We start from the raw sequence: 21,507 nt of genomic DNA on the forward strand, positions 1-21,507 counted from the left end.
GTGAGAGCCATGTGATCAGTGCATGATAGCCACGTGATCAGTGCATGATCAGTCACATGATCAGTGCAAAATCTTTCCCGTCTAAGTGTATGATCATCCACATTATCAGTGCATGTAGAGTCAAGTGATCAGTGCATGATAGCGGCATGATCATTGCATGATCAGTCACGGGATATGTGCATGTGCAGTCACGTTATCAGTGAATGATAGCCACGTGATCAGCGCATGATCAGTCCCGTGAGCAGTGTATGACCAGCCACGTTATCAGTGCATGATAGGAAGGTGATCATTGCATGATCAGTCACGTGATCATTGCATGGTCAGCTACGTGATGAGTGCATGATAGCCAGGTGATCAGTGCATGATCAGTCTCGTGATCCGTGTATGACCAGCCACATGATCAGTGCAGGATAGCCACATAATTAGCGCCTGATAGCCAGGTGATCAGTGGATGACCAGTCACGTGAACCGTGTATGATCAGTCATGTGATCAGTGCATGCGCTCTCATGTTATCAGTGCATGACAGCTACGTGATCAGTGCATGATCAGTCACGTGATCAGTGTATGATTCCCACGTGATCAGTGCATGCATAGTCAAGTGATCAGTGAATGATAGCCATGTAATCAATGCATGATCAGTCATGTGCTGAGTGTATGATCAGCCACGTGAACAGTGCATTCTCAGTCACGTGATCAGGGCGCACTGATCTGGGTGATTCCTGTCTGCTCATCTGCTTGACAATTGCCAGCTGAGTTGCGTGATTCCCACCTGCTCATCTGCTTGATAACTGCCAGCTGAGCTGCGTGATTCCTGCCTGCTCATCTGCTTGATAATTGCCAGCTGAGCTGTGTGATACCTGTCTGCTCCTCTGCTTGATTATTGCCAGTTGAGCTGCGTGATTCCTGCCTGCTCATCTACTTGAAAATTGCCAGCTGAGCCGTGTGATTCCTGCCTTCTCAGCTGCTTGATTATTGCCAGCTGTGCCACATGATTCGTCACAGCTGAAGTCCATGATTATTGCCTGCTGATTGCATGATTCGTGCCTTCTCAGCTCTTTGATTATTGCCTCCTGAGTCACATCAACAGTGCACGATAGCCACGTGATCAGCACATGATCAGTCACATGATCAGCACCAATCAGACATGTGATCATTGCATGCTCAGTCCCGTGATAATTTCATTATCAGCAACGTGATTAGTGCATTATCGGCCACTTGAGCAGTGTATGATCAGCCACGTGATCAGTGCATGAGCAGTCACGTGATCAGTGTATGATCAGCCAAGTGATCAGTGCGTGATAGGCACGTGATCAGTGCATGATCAGTCACGTGATCAGTGCATGATCTGCCCTGTGATCAGTGTATGATCATACACTTGATCAGTAAATGCACAGTCATGTGATCAATGCATGATAGTGACGTGATCTGTGCAGGGTCACTCGATCAGTCCATGGTCAGCCACGTGATCACTGAATGATAGCCACGTGATCAGTGCATGATCAGTCCTGTGATCACTGTATGATCAGCCACGTGATCAGTGCATGATAGCCACCTGATCAGTGCATGATCCGTCACGTGATCAGTGCAAGATCTGCCACGTGATCAGAGTATGATATGCACGTGATCTGTGCATGCACAGTTACGTGATCAGTGCATTATAGCTATGTGATCAGTGCATGATCAGACACGGGATCAGTGCATGAGAGCCACGTGATCAGTGCATGATAACTTTTGTGAACAGTGTATGATCAGCCACTTGATATGTGCATAGTAACCACGTGATCAGTGCATGATCAGTCACCTGATCAGTGCATACGCAGTCACGTGATCAGTGAATGATAGCCACGGGATCAGTGCATGATCAGTCCTGTGTCACTGTATGATCAGCCACGTGATCAGTGCATGAGACCACAGGATTAGTGAATGACAGGGACGTAATCATTGCATGATCAGTCAGTTGATCTGTGCATGATCAGCTACGTGATCAGTGCATGATCAGTCAAATGAACAGTGCATGTTCAGCCACGTGATTTGTGCATGATAGCCACCTGATCAGTGCATGATCCGTCACGTGATCAGTGCAAGATCTGCCACGTGATCAGTGTATGATATCCACGTCATCAGTGCATGCGCAGTCACATGAACAGTGCATTATAGCTACGTGATCAGTGCATGATCAGCCACGTGATCAGTGCATGGGAGCCATGTGATCAGTGCATGATCAGTTACCTGATCAGTGTATGATCAGCCACGTGATCAGGGCATAATAGCCATGTTATCAGTGCATGTTCAGTCACGTGATCCGTGCATATGCACTCACGTGATCAGTGCATGATAGCTACGTGATCAGTGCATGATCAGTCGAAAGTTCAATGCATGATGAGCCTCGTGATCAGTGCATGACAGTCACGTGATCAGTGCATACAGTTACGTGATCAGTGCATGCGCAGTCAAGCGATCAGTGCATGATAACCACGTGATCAGTGCATGATAGCCAAGTGATCAGTGCATGATAGCCACCTGATCAGTGTGTGATCAGTCACGTGATCAGTGCAAGGTCTGTCATGTGATCAGTGTATGATATCCACGTGATCAGTGCATGCGCACTCATGTGATCAGTGCATTGTAGCTTCGTGCTCAGTGCATGATCATTCACGTGTTCAGTGCGTGAGAGCCATGTGATCAGTGCATGATAGCCACGTGATCAGTGCATGATCAGTCACATGATCAGTGCAAAATCTTTCCCGTCTAAGTGTATGATCATCCACATTATCAGTGCATGTAGAGTCAAGTGATCAGTGCATGATAGCGGCATGATCATTGCATGATCAGTCACGGGATATGTGCATGTGCAGTCACGTTATCAGTGAATGATAGCCACGTGATCAGCGCATGATCAGTCCCGTGAGCAGTGTATGACCAGCCACGTTATCAGTGCATGATAGGAAGGTGATCATTGCATGATCAGTCACGTGATCATTGCATGGTCAGCTACGTGATGAGTGCATGATAGCCAGGTGATCAGTGCATGATCAGTCTCGTGATCAGTGTATGACCAGCCACATGATCAGTGCAGGATAGCCACATAATTAGCGCCTGATAGCCAGGTGATCAGTGGATGACCAGTCACGTGAACCGTGTATGATCAGTCATGTGATCAGTGCATGCGCTCTCACGTTATCAGTGCATGACAGCTACATGATCAGTGCATGATCAGTCACGTGATCAGTGTATGATTCCCACGTGATCAGTGCATGCATAGTCAAGTGATCAGTGAATGATAGCCATGTAATCAATGCATGATCAGTCACGTGCTGAGTGTATGATCAGCCACGTGAACAGTGCATTCTCAGTCACGTGATCAGGGCGCACTGATCTGGGTGATTCCTGTCTGCTCATCTGCTTGACAATTGCCAGCTGAGTTGCGTGATTCCCACCTGCTCATCTGCTTGATAACTGCCAGCTGAGCTGCGTGATTCCTGCCTGCTCATCTGCTTGATAATTGCCAGCTGAGCTGTGTGATACCTGTCTGCTCATCTGCTTGATTATTGCCAGTTGAGCTCCGTGATTCCTGCCTGCTCATCTACTTGAAAATTGCCAGCTGAGCCGTGTGATTCCTGCCTTCTCAGCTGCTTGATTATTGCCAGCTGTGCCGCATGATTCGTCACAGCTGAAGTCCATGATTATTGCCTGCTGATTGCATGATTCGTGCCTTCTCAGCTCTTTGATTATTGCCTCCTGAGTCACATCATCAGTGCATGATAGCCACGTGATCAGCACATGATCAGACACATGATCAGCACCAATCAGACATGTGATCATTGCATGCTCAGTCCCGTGATAAGTGCATTATCAGCAATGTGATTAGTGCATTATCGGCCACTTGAGCAGTGTATGATCAGCCACGTGATCAGTGCATGAGCAGTCACGTGATCAGTGTATGATCAGCCAAGTGATCAGTGCGTGATAGGCACGTGATCAGTGCATGATCAGTCACGTGATCAGTGCATGATCTGCCCTGTGATCAGTGTATGATCATCCACTTGATCAGTGCATGCGCAGTCATGTGATCCCTGTATGATAGTGACGTGATCTGTGCATGATCAGTCACTCGATCAGTCCATGGTCAGCCGCGTGATCAGTGAATGATAGCCACGTGATCAGTGCATGATCAGTCCTGTGTCACTGTTTGATCAGCCACGTGATCAGTGCATGAGACCACAGGATTAGTGCATGACAGGGACGTAATCATTGCATGATCAGTCACTTGATCAGTGCATGATCAGCTACGTGATCAGTGCATGATCAGTCAAATGAACTGTGCATGTTCAGCCACGTGATTTGTGCGTGATAGCCACCTGATCAGTGCATGATCCGTCACGTGATCAGTGCAAGATCTACCACGTGATCAGTGTATGATATCCTCGTCATCAGTGCATGCGCAGTCACATGAACAGTGCATTATAGCTACGTGATCAGTGCAGGATCAGCCACGTGATCAGTGCATGAGAGCCATGTGATCAGTGCATGATCAGTTACCTGATCAGTGTATGATCAGCCACGTGATCAGGGCATAATAGCCATGTTATCAGTGCATGTTCAGTCAGGTGATCCGTGCATACGCAGTCACGTGATCAGTGCATGATAGCTACGTGATCAGTGCATGATCAGTCAAAAGTTCAATGCATGATCAGCCTCGTGATCAGTGCATGACAGTCACGTGATCAGTGCATACAGTTACGTGATCAGTGCATGCGCAGTCAAGCGATCAGTGCATGATAGCCACGTGATCAGTGCATGATAGCCAAGTGATCAGTGCATGATAGCCACCTGATCAGTGTGTGATCAGTCACGTGATCAGTGCAAGGTCTGTCACGTGATCAGTGTATGATATCCACGTGATCAGTGCATGCGCACTCATGTGATCAGTGCATTGTAGCTTCGTGCTCAGTGCATGATCATTCACGTGTTCAGTGCGTGAGAGCCATGTGATCAGTGCATGATAGCCACGTGATCAGTGCATGATCAGTCACATGATCAGTGCAAAATCTTTCCCGTCTAAGTGTATGATCATCCACATTATCAGTGCATGTAGAGTCAAGTGATCAGTGCATGATAGCGGCATGATCATTGCATGATCAGTCACGGGATATGTGCATGTGCAGTCACGTTATCAGTGAATGATAGCCACGTGATCAGCGCATGATCAGTCCCGTGAGCAGTGTATGACCAGCCACGTTATCAGTGCATGATAGGAAGGTGATCATTGCATGATCAGTCACGTGATCATTGCATGGTCAGCTACGTGATGAGTGCATGATAGCCAGGTGATCAGTGCATGATCAGTCTCGTGATCAGTGTATGACCAGCCACATGATCAGTGCAGGATAGCCACATAATTAGCGCCTGATAGCCAGGTGATCAGTGGATGACCAGTGACGTGAACCGTGTATGATCAGTCATGTGATCAGTGCATGCGCTCTCACGTTATCAGTGCATGACAGCTACATGATCAGTGCATGATCAGTCACGTGATCAGTGTATGATTCCCACGTGATCAGTACATGCATAGTCAAGTGATCAGTGAATGATAGCCATGTAATCAATGCATGATCAGTCACGTGCTGAGTGTATGATCAGCCACGTGAACAGTGCATTCTCAGTCACGTGATCAGGGCGCACTGATCTGGGTGATTCCTGTCTGCTCATCTGCTTGACAATTGCCAGCTGAGTTGCGTGATTCCCACCTGCTCATCTGCTTGATAACTGCCAGCTGAGCTGCGTGATTCCTGCCTGCTCATCTGCTTGATAATTGCCAGCTGAGCTGTGTGATACCTGTCTGCTCATCTGCTTGATTATTGCCAGTTGAGCTGCGTGATTCCTGCCTGCTCATCTACTTGAAAATTGCCAGCTGAGCCGTGTGATTCCTGCCTTCTCAGCTGCTTGATTATTGCCAGCTGTGCCGCATGATTCGTCACAGCTGAAGTCCATGATTATTGCCTGCTGATTGCATGATTCGTGCCTTCTCAGCTCTTTGATTATTGCCTCCTGAGTCACATCATCAGTGCATGATAGCCACGTGATCAGCACATGATCAGTCACATGATCAGCACCAATCAGACATGTGATCATTGCATGCTCAGTCCCGTGATAAGTGCATTATCAGCAACGTGATTAGTGCATTATCGGCCACTTGAGCAGTGTATGATCAGCCACGTGATCAGTGCATGAGCAGTCACGTGATCAGTGTATGATCAGCCAAGTGATCAGTGCGTGATAGGCACGTGATCAGTGCATGATCAGTCACGTGATCAGTGCATGATCTGCCCTGTGATCAGTGTATGATCATCCACTTGATCAGTGCATGCGCAGTCATGGGATCACTGCATGATAGTGACGTGATCTGTGCATGATCAGTCACGAGATCAGTCCATGGTCAGCCTCGTGATCAGTGAATGATAGCCACGTGATCAGTGCATGATCAGTCCTGTGTCACTGTTTGATCAGCCACGTGATCAGTGCATGAGACCACAGGATTAGTGCATGACAGGGACGTAATCATTGCATGATCAGTCACTTGATCAGTGCATGATCAGCTACGTGATCAGTGCATGATCAGTCAAATGAACTGTGCATGTTCAGCCACGTGATTTGTGCATGATAGCCACCTGATCAGTGCATGATCCGTCACGTGATCAGTGCAAGATCTGCCATGTGATCAGTGTATGATATCCACGTCATCAGTGCATGCGCAGTCACATGAACAGTGCATTATAGCTACGTGATCAGTGCAGGATCAGCCACGTGATCAGTGCATGAGAGCCATGTGATCAGTGCATGATCAGTTACCTGATCAGTGTATGATCAGCCACGTGATCAGGGCATAATAGCCATGTTATCAGTGCATGTTCAGTCAGGTGATCCGTGCATACGCAGTCACGTGATCAGTGCATGATAGCTACGTGATCAGTGCATGATCAGTCAAAAGTTCAATGCATGATCAGCCTCGTGATCAGTGCATGACAGTCACGTGATCAGTGCATACAGTTACGTGATCAGTGCATGCGCAGTCAAGCGATCAGTGCATGATAGCCACGTGATCAGTGCATGATAGCCAAGTGATCAGTGCATGATAGCCACCTGATCAGTGTGTGATCAGTCACGTGATCAGTGCAAGGTCTGTCACGTGATCAGTGTATGATATCCACGTGATCAGTGCATGCGCACTCATGTGATCAGTGCATTGTAGCTTCGTGCTCAGTGCATGATCATTCACGTGTTCAGTGCGTGAGAGCCATGTGATCAGTGCATGATAGCCACGTGATCAGTGCATGATCAGTCACATGATCAGTGCAAAATCTTTCCCGTCTAAGTGTATGATCATCCACATTATCAGTGCATGTAGAGTCAAGTGATCAGTGCATGATAGCGGCATGATCATTGCATGATCAGTCACGGGATATGTGCATGTGCAGTCACGTTATCAGTGAATGATAGCCACGTGATCAGCGCATGATCAGTCCCGTGAGCAGTATATGACCAGCCACGTTATCAGTGCATGATAGGAAGGTGATCATTGCATGATCAGTCACGTGATCATTGCATGGTCAGCTACGTGATGAGTGCATGATAGCCAGGTGATCAGTGCATGATCAGTCTCGTGATCAGTGTATGACCAGCCACATGATCAGTGCAGGATAGCCACATAATTAGCGCCTGATAGCCAGGTGATCAGTGGATGACCAGTCACGTGAACCGTGTATGATCAGTCATGTGATCAGTGCATGCGCTCTCATGTTATCAGTGCATGACAGCTACGTGATCAGTGCATGATCAGTCACGTGATCAGTGTATGATTCCCACGTGATCAGTGCATGCATAGTCAAGTGATCAGTGAATGATAGCCATGTAATCAATGCATGATCAGTCATGTGCTGAGTGTATGATCAGCCACGTGAACAGTGCATTCTCAGTCACGTGATCAGGGCGCACTGATCTGGGTGATTCCTGTCTGCTCATCTGCTTGACAATTGCCAGCTGAGTTGCGTGATTCCCACCTGCTCATCTGCTTGATAACTGCCAGCTGAGCTGCGTGATTCCTGCCTGCTCATCTGCTTGATAATTGCCAGCTGAGCTGTGTGATACCTGTCTGCTCATCTGCTTGATTATTGCCAGTTGAGCTCCGTGATTCCTGCCTGCTCATCTACTTGAAAATTGCCAGCTGAGCCGTGTGATTCCTGCCTTCTCAGCTGCTTGATTATTGCCAGCTGTGCCACATGATTCGTCACAGCTGAAGTCCATGATTATTGCCTGCTGATTGCATGATTCGTGCCTTCTCAGCTCTTTGATTATTGCCTCCTGAGTCACATCATCAGTGCATGATAGCCACGTGATCAGCACATGATCAGTCACATGATCAGAACCAATCAGACATGTGATCATTGCATGCTCAGTCCCGTGATAAGTTCATTATCAGCAACGTGATTAGTGCATGATCGGCCACTTGAGCAGTGTATGATCAGCCACGTGATCAGTGCATGAGCAGTCACGTGATCAGTGTATGATCAGCCAAGTAATCAGTGCGTGATAGGCACGTGATCAGTGCATGATCAGTCACGTGATCAGTGCATGATCTGCCCTGTGATCAGTGTATGATCATCCACTTGATCAGTGAATGCACAGTCATGTGATCACTGCATGATAGTGACGTGATCTGTGCATGATCAGTCACTCGATCAGTCCATGGTCAGCCACGTGATCAGTGAATGATAGCCACGTGATCAGTGAATAATCAGTCCTGTGTCACTGTTTGATCAGCCACGTGATTAGTGCATGAGACCACAGGATTAGTGCATGACAGGGACGTAATCATTGCACGATCAGTCACTTGATCAGTGCATGATCAGCTACGTGATCAGTGCATGATCAGTCAAATGAACTGTGCATGTTCAGCCACGTGATTTGTGCATGATAGCCACCTGATCAGTGCATGATCCGTCACGTCATCAGTGCAAGATCTGCCACGTGATCAGTGTATGATATCCACGTCATCAGTGCATGCGCAGTCACATGAACAGTGCATTATAGCTACGTGATCAGTGCAGGATCAGCCACGTGATCAGTGCATGAGAGCCATGTGATCAGTGCATGATCAGTTACCTGATCAGTGTATGATCAGCCACGTGATCAGGGCATAATAGCCATGTTATCAGTGCATGTTCAGTCAGGTGATCCGTGCATACGCAGTCACGTGATCAGTGCATGATAGCTACGTGATCAGTGCATGATCAGTCAAAAGTTCAATGCATGATCAGCCTCGTGATCAGTGCATGACAGTCACGTGATCAGTGCATACAGTTACGTGATCAGTGCATGCGCAGTCAAGCGATCAGTGCATGATAGCCACGTGATCAGTGCATGATAGCCAAGTGATCAGTGCATGATAGCCACCTGATCAGTGTGTGATCAGTCACGTGATCAGTGCAAGGTCTGTCACGTGATCAGTGTATGATATCCACGTGATCAGTGCATGCGCACTCATGTGATCAGTGCATTGTAGCTTCGTGCTCAGTGCATGATCATTCACGTGTTCAGTGCGTGAGAGCCATGTGATCAGAGCATGATAGCCACGTGATCAGTGCATGATCAGTCACATGATCAGTGCAAAATCTTTCCCGTCTAAGTGTATGATCATCCACATTATCAGTGCATGTAGAGTCAAGTGATCAGTGCATGATAGCGGCATGATCAGTCACGGGATATGTGCATGTGCAGTCACGTTATCAGTGAATGATAGCCACGTGATCAGCGCATGATCAGTCCCGTGAGCAGTGTATGACCAGCCACGTTATCAGTGCATGATAGGAAGGTGATCATTGCATGATCAGTCACGTGATCATTGCATGGTCAGCTACGTGATGAGTGCATGATAGCCAGGTGATCAGTGCATGATCAGTCTCGTGATCAGTGTATGACCAGCCACATGATCAGTGCAGGATAGCCACATAATTAGCGCCTGATAGCCAGGTGATCAGTGGATGACCAGTCACGTGAACCGTGTATGATCAGTCATGTGATCAGTGCATGCGCTCTCATGTTATCAGTGCGTGACAGCTACGTGATCAGTGCATGATCAGTCACGTGATCAGTGTATGATTCCCACGTGATCAGTGCATGCATAGTCAAGTGATCAGTGAATGATAGCCATGTAATCAATGCATGATCAGTCACGTGCTGAGTGTATGATCAGCCACGTGAACAGTGCATTCTCAGTCACGTGATCAGGGCGCACTGATCTGGGTGATTCCTGTCTGCTCATCTGCTTGACAATTGCCAGCTGAGTTGCGTGATTCCCACCTGCTCATCTGCTTGATAACTGCCAGCTGAGCTGCGTGATTCCTGCCTGCTCATCTGCTTGATAATTGCCAGCTGAGCTGTGTGATACCTGTCTGCTCATCTGCTTGATTATTGCCAGTTGAGCTCCGTGATTCCTGCCTGCTCATCTACTTGAAAATTGCCAGCTGAGCCGTGTGATTCCTGCCTTCTCAGCTGCTTGATTATTGCCAGCTGTGCCGCATGATTCGTCACAGCTGAAGTCCATGATTATTGCCTGCTGATTGCATGATTCGTGCCTTCTCAGCTCTTTGATTATTGCCTCCTGAGTCACATCATCAGTGCATGATAGCCACGTGATCAGCACATGATCAGTCACATGATCAGCACCAATCAGACATGTGATCATTGCATGCTCAGTCCTGTGATAAGTTCATTATCAGCAACGTGATTAGTGCATTATCGGCCACTTGAGCAGTGTATGATCAGCCACGTGATCACTGCATGAGCAGTCACGTGATCAGTGTATGATCAGCCAACTGATCAGTGCGTGATAGGCACGTGATCAGTGCATGATCAGTCACGTGATCAGTGCATGATCTGCCCTGTGATCAGTGTATGATCATCCACTTGATCAGTGAATGCACAGTCATGTGATCACTGCATGATAGTGACGTGATCTGTGCATGATCAGTCACTCGATCAGTCCATGGTCAGCCGCGTGATCAGTGAATGATAGCCACGTGATCAGTGCATGATCAGTCCTGTGTCACTGTTTGATCAGCCACGTGATCAGTGCATGAGACCACAGGATTAGTGCATGACAGGGACGTAATCATTGCATGATCAGTCACTTGATCAGTGCATGATCAGCTACGTGATCAGTGCAGGATCAGCCACGTGATCAGTGCATGATCAGTTACCTGATCAGTGTATGATCAGCCACGTGATCAGGGCATAATAGCCATGTTATCAGTGCATGTTCAGTCACGTGATCCGTGCATACGCAGTCACGTGATCAGTGCATGATAGCTACGTGATCAGTGCATGATCAGTCAAAAGTTCAATGCATGATCAGCCTCGTGGTCAGTGCATGACAGTCACGTGATCAGTGCATACAGTTACGTGATCAGTGCATGCGCAGTCAAGTGATCAGTGCATGATAGCCACGTGATCAGTGCATGATAGCCAAGTGATCAGTGCATGATAGCCACCTGATCAGTGTGTGATCAGTCACGTGATCAGTGCAAGGTCTGTCACGTGATCAGTGTATGATATCCACGTGATCAGTGCATGCGCACTCATGTGATCAGTGCATTGTAGCTTCGTGCTCAGTGCATGATCATTCACGTGTTCAGTGCGTGAGAGCCATGTGATCAGTGCATGATAGCCACGTGATCAGTGCATGATCAGTCACATGATCAGTGCAAAATCTTTCCCGTCTAAGTGTATGATCATCCACATTATCAGTGCATGTAGAGTCAAGTGATCAGTGCATGATAGCGGCATGATCATTGCATGATCAGTCACGGGATATGTGCATGTGCAGTCACGTTATCAGTGAATGATAGCCACGTGATCAGCGCATGATCAGTCCCGTGAGCAGTGTATGACCAGCCACGTTATCAGTGCATGATAGGAAGGTGATCATTGCATGATCAGTCACGTGATCATTGCATGGTCAGCTACGTGATGAGTGCATGATAGCCAGGTGATCAGTGCATGATCAGTCTCGTGATCAGTGTATGACCAGCCACATGATCAGTGCAGGATAGCCACATAATTAGCGCCTGATAGCCAGGTGATCAGTGGATGACCAGTCACGTGAACCGTGTATGATCAGTCATGTGATCAGTGCATGCGCTCTCATGTTATCAGTGCATGACAGCTACGTGATCAGTGCATGATCAGTCACGTGATCAGTGTATGATTCCCACGTGATCAGTGCATGCATAGTCAAGTGATCAGTGAATGATAGCCATGTAATCAATGCATGATCAGTCACGTGCTGAGTGTATGATCAGCCATGTGAACAGTGCATTCTGAGTCACGTGATCAGGGCGCACTGATCTGGGTGATTCCTGTCTGCTCATCTGCTTGACAATTGCCAGCTGAGTTGCGTGATTCCCACCTGCTCATCTGCTTGATAACTGCCAGCTGAGCTGCGTGATTCCTGCCTGCTCATCTGCTTGATAATTGACAGCTGAGCTGTGTGATACCTGTCTGCTCATCTGCTTGATTATTGCCAGTTGAGCTCCGTGATTCCTGCCTGCTCATCTACTTGAAAATTTCCAGCTGAGCCGTGTGATTCCTGCCTTCTCAGCTGCTTGATTATTGCCAGCTGTGCCGCATGATTCGTCACAGCTGAAGTCCATGATTATTGCCTGCTGATTGCATGATTCGTGCCTTCTCAGCTCTTTGATTATTGCCTCCTGAGTCACATCATCAGTGCATGATAGCCACGTGATCAGCACATGATCAGTCACATGATCAGCGCCAATCAGACATGTGATCATTGCATGCTCAGTCCCGTGATAAGTTCATTATCAGCAACGTGATTAGTGCATTATCGGCCACTTGAGCAGTGTATGATCAGCCACGTGATCAGTGCATGAGCAGTCACGTGATCAGTGTATGATCAGCCAAGTGATCAGTGCGTGATAGGCACGTGATCAGTGCATGATCAGTCACGTGATCAGTGCATGATCTGCCCTGTGATCAGTGTATGATCATCCACTTGATCAGTGCATGCGCAGTCATGTGATCACTGCATGATAGTGACGTGATCTGTGCATGATCAGTCACGAGATCAGTCCATGGTCAGCCTCGTGATCAGTGAATGATAGCCACGTGATCAGTGCATGATCAGTCCTGTGTCACTGTTTGATCAGCCACGTGATCAGTGCATGAGACCACAGGATTAGTGCATGACAGGGACGTAATCATTGCATGATCAGTCACTTGATCAGTGCATGATCAGCTACGTGATCAGTGCATGATCAGTCAAATGAACTGTGCATGTTCAGCCACGTGATTTGTGCATGATAGCCACCTGATCAGTGCATGATCCGTCACGTGATCAGTGCAAGATCTGCCACGTGATCAGTGTATGATATCCACGTCATCAGTGCATGCGCAGTCACATGAACAGTGCATTATAGCTACGTGATCAGTGCAGGATCAGCCACGTGATCAGTGCATGAGAGCCATGTGATCAGTGCATGATCAGTCCTGTGTCACTGTTTGATCAGCCACGTGATCAGTGCATGAGACCACAGGATTAGTGCATGACAGGGACGTAATCATTGCATGATCAGTCACTTGATCAGTGCATGATCAGCTACGTGATCAGTGCAGGATCAGCCACGTGATCAGTGCATGATCAGTTACCTGATCAGTGTATGATCAGCCACGTGATCAGGGCATAATAGCCATGTTATCAGTGCATGTTCAGTCACGTGATCCGTGCATACGCAGTCACGTGATCAGTGCATGATAGCTACGTGATCAGTGCATGATCAGTCAAAAGTTCAATGCATGATCAGCCTCGTGGTCAGTGCATGACAGTCACGTGATCAGTGCATACAGTTACGTGATCAGTGCATGCGCAGTCAAGTGATCAGTGCATGATAGCCACGTGATCAGTGCATGATAGCCAAGTGATCAGTGCATGATAGCCACCTGATCAGTGTGTGATCAGTCACGTGATCAGTGCAAGGTCTGTCACGTGATCAGTGTATGATATCCACGTGATCAGTGCATGCGCACTCATGTGATCAGTGCATTGTAGCTTCGTGCTCAGTGCATGATCATTCACGTGTTCAGTGCGTGAGAGCCATGTGATCAGTGCATGATAGCCACGTGATCAGTGCATGATCAGTCACATGATCAGTGCAAAATCTTTCCCGTCTAAGTGTATGATCATCCACATTATCAGTGCATGTAGAGTCAAGTGATCAGTGCATGATAGCGGCATGATCATTGCATGATCAGTCACGGGATATGTGCATGTGCAGTCACGTTATCAGTGAATGATAGCCACGTGATCAGCGCATGATCAGTCCCGTGAGCAGTGTATGACCAGCCACGTTATCAGTGCATGATAGGAAGGTGATCATTGCATGATCAGTCACGTGATCATTGCATGGTCAGCTACGTGATGAGTGCATGATAGCCAGGTGATCAGTGCATGATCAGTCTCGTGATCAGTGTATGACCAGCCACATGATCAGTGCAGGATAGCCACATAATTAGCGCCTGATAGCCAGGTGATCAGTGGATGACCAGTCACGTGAACCGTGTATGATCAGTCATGTGATCAGTGCATGCGCTCTCATGTTATCAGTGCATGACAGCTACGTGATCAGTGCATGATCAGTCACGTGATCAGTGTATGATTCCCACGTGATCAGTGCATGCATAGTCAAGTGATCAGTGAATGATAGCCATGTAATCAATGCATGATCAGTCACGTGCTGAGTGTATGATCAGCCATGTGAACAGTGCATTCTGAGTCACGTGATCAGGGCGCACTGATCTGGGTGATTCCTGTCTGCTCATCTGCTTGACAATTGCCAGCTGAGTTGCGTGATTCCCACCTGCTCATCTGCTTGATAACTGCCAGCTGAGCTGCGTGATTCCTGCCTGCTCATCTGCTTGATAATTGACAGCTGAGCTGTGTGATACCTGTCTGCTCATCTGCTTGATTATTGCCAGTTGAGCTCCGTGATTCCTGCCTGCTCATCTACTTGAAAATTTCCAGCTGAGCCGTGTGATTCCTGCCTTCTCAGCTGCTTGATTATTGCCAGCTGTGCCGCATGATTCGTCACAGCTGAAGTCCATGATTATTGCCTGCTGATTGCATGATTCGTGCCTTCTCAGCTCTTTGATTATTGCCTCCTGAGTCACATCATCAGTGCATGATAGCCACGTGATCAGCACATGATCAGTCACATGATCAGCGCCAATCAGACATGTGATCATTGCATGCTCAGTCCCGTGATAAGTTCATTATCAGCAACGTGATTAGTGCATTATCGGCCACTTGAGCAGTGTATGATCAGCCACGTGATCAGTGCATGAGCAGTCACGTGATCAGTGTATGATCAGCCAAGTGATCAGTGCGTGATAGGCACGTGATCAGTGCATGATCAGTCACGTGATCAGTGCATGATCTGCCCTGTGATCAGTGTATGATCATCCACTTGATCAGTGCATGCGCAGTCATGTGATCACTGCATGATAGTGACGTGATCTGTGCATGATCAGTCACGAGATCAGTCCATGGTCAGCCTCGTGATCAGTGAATGATAGCCACGTGATCAGTGCATGATCAGTCCTGTGTCACTGTTTGATCAGCCACGTGATCAGTGCATGAGACCACAGGATTAGTGCATGACAGGGACGTAATCATTGCATGATCAGTCACTTGATCAGTGCATGATCAGCTACGTGATCAGTGCATGATCAGTCAAATGAACTGTGCATGTTCAGCCACGTGATTTGTGCATGATAGCCACCTGATCAGTGCATGATCCGTCACGTGATCAGTGCAAGATCTGCCACGTGATCAGTGTATGATATCCACGTCATCAGTGCATGCGCAGTCACATGAACAGTGCATTATAGCTACGTGATCAGTGCAGGATCAGCCACGTGATCAGTGCATGAGAGCCATGTGATCAGTGCATGATCAGTTACCTGATCAGTGTATGATCAGCCACGTGATCAGGGCATAATAGCCATGTTATCAGTGCATGTTCAGTCACGTGATACGTGCATACGCAGTCACGTGATCAGTGCATGATAGCTACGTGATCAGTGCATGATCAGTCAAAAGTTCTATGCATGATCAGCCTCGTGATCAGTACATAAGAGTCATGTGATCAGTGCATACAGTTACGTGATCAGTGCATGCGGAGTCAAGCGATCAGTGCATGATAGCCACGTGATCAGTGCATGATAGCCAAGTGATCAGTGCATGATAGCCACCTGATCAGTGTGTGATCAGTCACGTGATCAGTGCAAGGTCTGTCACGTGATCAGTGTATGATATCCACGTGATCAGTGCATGCGCACTCATGTGATCAGTGCATTGTAGCTTCGTGCTCAGTGCAAGATCATTCACGTGTTCAGTGTGTGAGAGCCATGTGATCAGTGCATGATAGCCACGTGATCAGTGCATGATCAGTCACATGATCAGTGCAAAATCTTTCCCGTCTAAGTGTATGATCATCCACATTAGCAGTGCATGTAGAGTCAAGTGATCCGTGCATGATAGCGACGTGATCATTGCATGATCAGTCACGGGATATGTGCATGTGCAGTCACGTTATCAGTGAATGATAGCCACGTGATCAGCGCATGATCAGTCCCGTGAGCAGTGTATGACCAGCCACGTTATCAGTGCATGATAGGAAGGTGATCATTGCATGATCAGTCACGTGATCATTGCATGGTCAGCTACGTGATGAGTGCATGATAGCCAGGTGATCAGTGCATGATCAGTCTCGTGATCAGTGTATGACCAGCCACATGATCAGTGCAGGATAGCCACATAATTAGCGCCTGATAGCCAGGTGATCAGTGGATGACAGTCACGAGAACCGTGTATGATCAGTCATGTGATCAGTGCATGCGCTCTCACGTTATCAGTGCATGATAGCTACGTGATCAGTGCATGATCAGTCACGTGATCAGTGTATGATTCCCACGTGATCAGTGCATGCATAGTCAAGTGATCAGTGAATGATAGCCATGTAATCAATGCATGATCAGTCACGTGATGGGTGTATGATCAGCCACGTGAACAGTGCGTTCTCAGTCACGTGATCAGGGCGCACTGATCTGGGTGATTCCTGTCTGCTCATCTGCTTGACAATTGCCAGCTGAGGTGCGTGATTCCCACCTGCTCATCTACTTGAAAATTGCCAGCTGAGCCGTGTGATTCCTGCCTTCTCAGCTGCTTGATTATTGCCAGCTGTGCCACATGATTCGTCACAGCTGAAGTCCATGATTATTGCCTGCTGATTGCATGATTCGTGCCTTCTCAGCTCTTTGATTATTGCCTCCTGAGTCACATCATCAGTGCATGATAGCCACGTGATCAGCACATGATCAGTCACATGATCAGCACCAATCAGACATGTGATCATTGCATGCTCAGTCCCGTGATAAGTTCATTATCAGCAACGTGATTAGTGCATTATCGGCCACTTGAGCAGTGTATGATCAGCCACGTGATCAGTGCATGAGCAGTCACGTGATCAGTGTATGATCAGCCAAGTGATCAGTGCGTGATAGGCACGTGATCAGTGCATGATCAGTCACGTGATCAGTGCATGATATGCCCTGTGATCAGTGTATGATCATACACTTGATCAGTAAATGCACAGTCATGTGATCAATGCATGATAGTGACGTGATCTGTGCATGATCAGTCACTCGATCAGTCCATGGTCAGCCACGTGATCACTGAATGATAGCCACGTGATCAGTGCATGATCAGTCCTGTGATCACTGTATGATCAGCCACGTGATCAGTGCATGATAGCCACCTGATCAGTGCATGATCCGTCACGTGATCAGTGCAAGATCTGCCACGTGATCAGAGTATGATATGCACGTGATCTGTGCATGCACAGTTACGTGATCAGTGCATTATAGCTATGTGATCAGTGCATGATCAGACACGGGATCAGTGCATGAGAGCCACGTGATCAGTGCATGATAACTTTTGTGAACAGTGTATGATCAGCCACTTGATAAGTGCATAGTAACCACGTGATCAGTGCATGATCAGTCACCTGATCAGTGCATACGCAGTCACGTGATCAGTGAATGATAGCCACGGGATCAGTGCATGATCAGTCCTGTGTCACTGTATGATCAGCCACGTGATCAGTGCATGAGACCACAGGATTAGTGCATGACAGGGACGTAATCATTGCATGATCAGTCACTTGATCAGTGCATGATCAGCTACGTGATCAGTGCATGATCAGTCAAATGAACAGTGCATGTTCAGCCACGTGATTTGTGCATGATAGCCACCTGATCAGTGCATGATCCGTCACGTGATCAGTGCAAGATCTGCCACGTGATCAGTGTATGATATCCACGTCATCAGTGCATGCGCAGTCACATGAACAGTGCATTATAGCTACGTGATCAGTGCAGGATCAGCCACGTGATCAGTGCATGGGAGCCATGTGATCAGTGCATGATCAGTTACCTGATCAGTGTATGATCAGCCACGTGATCAGGGCATAATAGCCATGTTATCAGTGCATGTTCAGTCACGTGATCCGTGCATATGCACTCACGTGATCAGTGCATGATAGCTACGTGATCAGTGCATGATCAGTCGAAAGTTCAATGCATGATGAGCCTCGTGATCAGTGCATGACAGTCACGTGATCAGTGCATACAGTTACGTGATCAGTGCATGCGCAGTCAAGCGATCAGTGCATGATAACCACGTGATCAGTGCATGATAGCCAAGTGATCAGTGCATGATAGCCACCTGATCAGTGTGTGATCAGTCACGTGATCAGTGCAAGGTCTGTCACGTGATCAGTGTATGATATCCACGTGATCAGTGCATGCGCACTCATGTGATCAGTGCATTGTAGCTTCGTGCTCAGTGCATGATCATTCACGTGTTCAGTGCGTGAGAGCCATGTGATCAGTGCATGATAGCCACGTGATCAGTGCATGATCAGTCACATGATCAGTGCAAAATCTTTCCCGTCTAAGTGTATGATCATCCACATTATCAGTGCATGTAGAGTCAAGTGATCAGTGCATGATAGCGGCATGATCATTGCATGATCAGTCACGGGATATGTGCATGTGCAGTCACGTTATCAGTGAATGATAGCCACGTGATCAGCGCATGATCAGTCCCGTGAGCAGTGTATGACCAGCCACGTTATCAGTGCATGATAGGAAGGTGATCATTGCATGATCAGTCACGTGATCATTGCATGGTCAGCTACGTGATGAGTGCATGATAGCCACGTGATCAGCACATGATCAGTCACATGATCAGCGCCAATCAGACATGTGATCATTGCATGCTCAGTCCCGTGATAAGTTCATTATCAGCAACGTGATTAGTGCATTATCGGCCACTTGAGCAGTGTATGATCAGCCACGTGATCAGTGCATGAGCAGTCACGTGATCAGTGTATGATCAGCCAAGTGATCAGTGCGTGATAGGCACGTGATCAGTGCATGATCAGTCACGTGATCAGTGCATGATCTGCCCTGTGATCAGTGTATGATCATCCACTTGATCAGTGCATGCGCAGTCATGTGATCACTGCATGATAGTGACGTGATCTGTGCATGATCAGTCACGAGATCAGTCCATGGTCAGCCTCGTGATCAGTGAATGATAGCCACGTGATCAGTGCATGATCAGTCCTGTGTCACTGTTTGATCAGCCACGTGATCAGTGCATGAGACCACAGGATTAGTGCATGACAGGGACGTAATCATTGCATGATCAGTCACTTGATCAGTGCATGATCAGCTACGTGATCAGTGCATGATCAGTCAAATGAACTGTGCATGTTCAGCCACGTGATTTGTGCATGATAGCCACCTGATCAGTGCATGATCCGTCACGTGATCAGTGCAAGATCTGCCACGTGATCAGTGTATGATATCCACGTCATCAGTGCATGCGCAGTCACATGAACAGTGCATTGTAGCTACGTGATCAGTGCAGGATCAGCCACGTGATCAGTGCATGAGAGCCATGTGATCAGTGCATGATCAGTTACCTGATCAGTGTATGATCAGCCACGTGATCAGGGCATAATAGCCATGTTACCAGTGCATGTTCAGTCACGTGATCCGTGCATACGCAGTCACGTGATCAGTGCATGATAGCTACGTGATCAGTGCATGATCAGTCAAAAGTTCAATGCATGATCAGCCTCGTGATCAGTGCATGACAGTCACGTGATCAGTGCATACAGTTACGTGATCAGTGCATGCGCAGTCAACCGATCAGTGCATGATAGCCACGTGATCAGTGCATGATAGCCAAGTGATCAGTGCATGATAGCCACCTGATCAGTGTGTGATCAGTCACGTGATCAGTGCAAGGTCTGTCACGTGATCAGTGTATGATATCCACGTGATCAGTGCATGCGCACTCATGTGATCAGTGCATTGTAGCTTCGTGCTCAGTGCATGATCATTCACGTGTTCAGTGCGTGAGAGCCATGTGATCAGTGCATGATAGCCACGTGATCAGTGCATGATCAGTCACATGATCAGTGCAAAATCTTTCCCGTCTAAGTGTATGATCATCCACATTATCAGTGCATGTAGAGTCAAGTGATCAGTGCATGATAGCGGCATGATCATTGCATGATCAGTCACGGGATATGTGCATGTGCAGTCACGTTATCAGTGAATGATAGCCACGTGATCAGCGCATGATCAGTCCCGTGAGCAGTGTATGACCAGCCACGTTATCAGTGCATGATAGGAAGGTGATCATTGCATGATCAGTCACGTGATCATTGCATGGTCAGCTACGTGATGAGTGCATGATAGCCAGGTGATCAGTGCATGATCAGTCTCGTGATCAGTGTATGACCAGCCACATGATCAGTGCAGGATAGCCACATAATTAGCGCCTGATAGCCAGGTGATCAGTGGATGACCAGTCACGTGAACCGTGTATGATCAGTCATGTGATCAGTGCATGCGCTCTCATGTTATCAGTGCATGACAGCTACGTGATCAGTGCATGATCAGTCACGTGATCAGTGTATGATTCCCACGTGATCAGTGCATGCATAGTCAAGTGATCAGTGAATGATAGCCATGTAATCAATGCATGATCTGTCACGTGCTGAGTGTATGATCAGCCACGTGAACAGTGCATTCTGAGTCACGTGATCAGGGCGCACTGATCTGGGTGATTCCTGTCTGCTCATCTGCTTGACAATTGCCAGCTGAGTTGCGTGATTCCCACCTGCTCATCTGCTTGATAACTGCCAGCTGAGCTGCGTGATTCCTGCCTGCTCATCTGCTTGATAATTGCCAGCTGAGCTGTGTGATACCTGTCTGCTCATCTGCTTGATTATTGCCAGTTGAGCTGCGTGATTCCTGCCTGCTCATCTACTTGAAAATTGCCAGCTGAGCCGTGT

Source organism: Bos indicus, chromosome 18, assembly GCF_029378745.1.
Source record: "Bos indicus isolate NIAB-ARS_2022 breed Sahiwal x Tharparkar chromosome 18, NIAB-ARS_B.indTharparkar_mat_pri_1.0, whole genome shotgun sequence".
Lineage (NCBI taxonomy): Eukaryota > Metazoa > Chordata > Mammalia > Artiodactyla > Bovidae > Bos > Bos indicus.